The sequence below is a fragment of the Alosa sapidissima genome, chromosome 24 (assembly GCF_018492685.1).
Source record: "Alosa sapidissima isolate fAloSap1 chromosome 24, fAloSap1.pri, whole genome shotgun sequence".
NCBI classification, from domain to species: domain Eukaryota; kingdom Metazoa; phylum Chordata; class Actinopteri; order Clupeiformes; family Clupeidae; genus Alosa; species Alosa sapidissima.
Window position 1 is genome coordinate 30,191,602 of NC_055980.1, and position 5,000 is coordinate 30,196,601.

Here is a 5,000-nt window from a genome sequence, read left to right on the forward strand (position 1 = left end):
AGACAGAGCGAGAGAGAGAGAGACAGAGATGAGAGAGAGCTGAACATTCCGTGTAGTCATGCTCCCTTTGAGCTCCTAAAAGATTTACAATTTTATCAAGTTTTACACCTCTGAAATGACCAAAACCTAAAAAAAAAGAAAACTATATCAGAGACTAAAAGAAGAGGATCAAGAAAATTGCAACATGGACTTTTTTCTCCAGCTTCCTTTCCTGTTTTCCTAAGTTGAATCAAAGGAGTACATCCCTACACAAAAAACTGAGGAACAGCAGCAACAGCAGCAGCTAACAGGTCAGAGGAGAGAAAAGAAGTAACAGGAATATCAACCCCATCCAAATAGCAATCCTCAAACAAAGAACAGCAAGGAAGAGTGGTGAGCCTCTCTTTACTTTTAAATCAGCTTTAAATCAATTAAATCAAAGCACCACCCTTTCTAACTTTGATAAGTGAGCTGAAAGCTAACTAACTAGCTAACAAGCTACATAAACAACAGATAGAGGCACTAGAGGCAGTAACGGTCAGTGGCAGTTGGAAAATGGATACATTGTCAGCAGCCTCTAGTGGAGTGCCCCTCCCCCATTCTATTATGTATCCACCTGCAGTAAAAACGGCAAAGGATAAGAAAGCTTTCAAGCAGGACTTTCTCAGAAAGAACCCTGAGACTCTGTGGGCAGATGTAAGCCAAACAGGGGGCAGGGCCACCACCACTAACCTGCTCCTTCACACAGAGGCCTGTGATGCATGGCATAAAGCCATTTGCAAGCACTACAGACATTACAAAAAACAGGGGATATGTAATGGGAGACAATTACAAATCTACACAGAGGGGGATATTAATAACACCTTCCTCACTGTAAATGTGTACCAAAATGGTACTGTTATGTTTCAAGGAAGCCAGGCAAGCCTCAGCTCTGTCCAGCAAGATATTAACACTATAAAATCACTGGCAGAATTAGAGAGAGGCAAACAAGACACAGACAGTCAGCCTGAAAGGTGCAGTGCAAATGGCAACCGCACAGAGGTGGCAGAGGAGGAGGATCCCTGTATCAGTGACTGCACTGTCTTACTGGAACAGTCTGTCAACCAGCTAAAAAACAGTCTGTCCCTTCAGGAAGTAGAATTAGTGCAGCTCAGAGAACAGCTTCAGTATACCACCTCAAATCAACAGCTAGAGGAACAGTTTCACCAATTCAAAGAGGAGTTAACAGCATGTGTACGAGAGCTGAAGGGACAAATCAGGGACCTGCAGCAGGACAGGGAGGCCCTGAGGAGAGAGCTGAGAGAGGTCAGAGAGGAGCTCAAGCTAGAAAGGAGCAGAGAGCAGATGAAGGGCAAGCTGCATCTCAACACTTCAGCTACCACTCAAACACCAGAATCGACCACTCCACCACAGACAGAACCCCTTGCTTCATCAAGATCACCATCCAGCACTCATGCAGACACCCCTGAACCCACCCACATCAGCCAAGAGCAAGCTATATCAACTAATGATGCAGAAGTAGTCATTTTAATTGATTCTAATGGCAAATTTATAAATGAAGAACAGCTGTTTCCACACCAAAAAACAACCAAACTTTGGTGCCCTAAAACGGCTGATGCATTCAAACTGCTGACCAGCGAAAGTTTAGGAGAACCAAGCCACATCATCATACATGTGGGGACAAATGACCTGAGGACACAACAAGAGCGTGTGGCAGAGTCTATCACAAGAGTGGCAGAAAAAGCAACAGAGACTTTTCCCATGTCCAAAATAGTCATCTCCACCCTCCTTCCCAGAGCCGACTTTCACCCAGACACCATACACAAGGTGAATGCTGCCATCTCCCGTGGATGTGCCCCCATGCCAAACGTTCACCTGGCACACCACCCAATGCTCGGCCTACACAGCCTGCATGACCATGTCCACCTCCGCAAAGATACCATCAATGTGTTCGCAAAAACATTGAAAGACGTTGCTTTTGGTCGAACCACAGCCTCCCATCCGAGCAGACCATACCCTCCTGGACTACATCACAAACACCATCCCACATCCAGGCACCAGGCAGAGAACTGCAAACGACACCCTGCAGCTGTGGTCCCCGCGCCTCAGCAGCCAACACCTCAGAGGCCTGCAACTCAACACTCCACACCCCCTAGGCAACACCATGCTCCTCAGCCTAGAGAGCCCCGCAATCCCGCAACGTGGCACAAACACCCTACACATAAGAGACGTCCGGAGTACCAGCAGAAGAATCCCATGTCGCCACATCAACACCATCAGCTGCACCAGGAACACCTGCACCCACCAGCACCGAGACACCGGGGTAGCCACCCCAACTCGAGGGTGCTTACAGCAGGGAGGAGCTCCGTGGCAGAGCGGCATCATGACCTCCACACACCACATGGCAGGCCAGAGCAGCAGGAGCAGCCTACGTATGCAACAGCGCTGAAAGACTCACGCAGCACTAAACTAGCAGAGATCAGAGATCTGCTAGACATCATATGCACACGGCTAATGGACTAGTCGTGAGTCATACAAATATATTTACTGTTTATTAATAGTAACCATAACAATGTCTAAATAATAGTGATATATATGCATATATACACAATATTAAAAAACATTATAATATATATATAATATATAATATTATATACTATAATTCAAAATGATAGGTTTAACTCATCTTAGAGGTCAATGAAACTTGTTAAAATTTGTCAAATCATTATTAGTACATTACTTGTGTGATGAAATCTTTATCAGTTTCACTGTGGAATATTCAGGGCATTAATTCATCCAGCTTTGGTTGTAAAATTAAAGCCCTGGAATTTAAGAAAAGCATTCAAAACACAGATATAATAATTCTCCAAGAAACATGGCGCAAAACTGATGAAATGACTCTCTGTCCCACAGGATATTGTGAAATAGCCATTTCCTCCAGAAAACATGTAAAAGTTACACGTGGAAGAGATTCGGGAGGCATAATTATTTGGCTGAAATTAGAAATAGCCGAATATATTACTACAATCAAAAAAGAAGAATCACATATCTGGCTTAGAATTGACAAAAAACTAACACAGACAACAAATGATATATTCCTCTGTGCTCTGTACATTCCCCCCTCTGAATCTCCCTACTATAATGAAGAGATTTTTGATACTCTCCACAGTCAGATCAACTACTTTCAGGCCCAGGGTAAAGTGTTGATCTGCGGAGACCTAAATGCCAGGACAGGATCTTTAGCCGACTACAACTCAGATGAAGGTAATAACCATATATTCGGCAGCGATTATCCATCAAACATGGTAAACTTTGCCCGTAATACTTTTGACAAATCAGTCAATAAAAATGGTAAATTGCTCATCGAGCTCTGTAAAAGCCTTGGTCTGTACCTGCTCAATGGTAGGGTGCGAGGGGACTCATTAGGGAGATATACCTACAGCTCACCACTTGGCTGCTCAACAGTTGATTATATGATTACAGATTTGGACCTATTCACTTTCAAAGCATTCACGGTCAAACCACTAACACCTCTGTCAGACCACAGTCAAATTACTATGTATCTTAAAATTAGTGAAAATACCAACACACACAAAAGGCCCATACCTGTAATGCTATACAGCACTAGAGAAACCTACAGGTGGGCCCATAACAGCAAAGAGGAGTACCTGAAAGCTTTTTGTCAACCTAAAGTGGGTTCTCAAATAGAAACATTTTTAGCACATACTTACCTGCATAATAAAGAGGGCGTAAACCATGCAGCCGAAGAACTAAACAACATTTTCCATTACCTGGCAACCATTTCTAATCTTAAAACTACCAAAAAATCTCATAGGAATAAACAAGAAAAGGAAAAATGGTTTGATCAAGATTGCAAATTAATGAGGAAAAAACTTAGGCTCCTGTCAAATAAAAAACATAGACAACCCGACAATCCTGGTTTACGCCTTAGCTATTATGAAGAGCTTAAACAATACAAAAACACACTCAGAAAGAAGAGGGAACAGTTCACAAAAAATCAATTAGAGACAATTGAAGAATCTTTAAATTCAAATAATTTCTGGAATAACTGGAATAAACTTAACAAAAAGCAACATGAGGAACTTGCCATCCAAAATGGAGGAGTATGGAAAAGTCACTTTGAAAACCTCTATGGAAAACACAGCATGAACCCAGAACAAACCCAAATTTACCAAAAAATGATTGACATGGAAAACACAATAAATAAATATCAAAACCCACTAGACTACCCAGTTACAGAAAATGAACTAACAGAAAAACTCAAAGGCTTGCAGCCAAGAAAGGCAAGTGGCCCTGATGGCATCCTCAATGAAATGATTAAAAATGCAAGCCACAATTTTCATCTGGCTATTCTAAAACTGTTCAACTTGGTTCTGAGTGTCGGATACTTCCCTGATGTCTGGAATGAAGGACTCATTACACCCCTTTTCAAAAGTGGAGACAAATTAGACCCTAATAACTACCGGGGCATTTGTGTAAACAGTAATCTGGGGAAGTTATTTTGTAGCATTTTAAACAATAGAATAATAAACTTCCTTATCGAGCATGATGTCCTGAGTAGAAGTCAAATTGGTTTTTTACCAAAATGTAGAACATCAGATCATATTTTCACCCTACACACCTTAATAAATAAATATGTAAACCAAAATAAAACAAAAATATTTGCTTGCTTTGTAGATTTCCAGAAGGCCTTTGATTCTATTTGGCATGATGGCCTATTTTGTAAACTTATTGAATCTGGTGTAGGGGGAAAAGCATACAACATAATAAAAACAATGTATTTAAACAACAAATGTGCAATTAAAATTGGAAACAAACAAACAGAATTCTTCACTCAAGAACGGGGTGTGAGACAGGGCTGTCCTCTATCACCGACCCTCTTCAATATATATATTAATGAATTGGCAAAAAGACTCGAGCAGTCAACAGCTCCTGGCCTCCTATTAAATGACTCCGAAATCAAATTTCTTCTTTTTGCGGACGACTTGGTTCTGCTGTCT

General features: G+C 41.6%; 1 protein-coding gene across 11 annotated transcripts in view; it reads right to left on the minus strand.

The window, feature by feature from the left end:
* The window catches only part of hirip3 (HIRA interacting protein 3), a 35,068-nt gene that overhangs the window by 12,370 nt on the left and 17,698 nt on the right, over positions 1 to 5,000 (minus strand). The window lies entirely within an intron of this gene.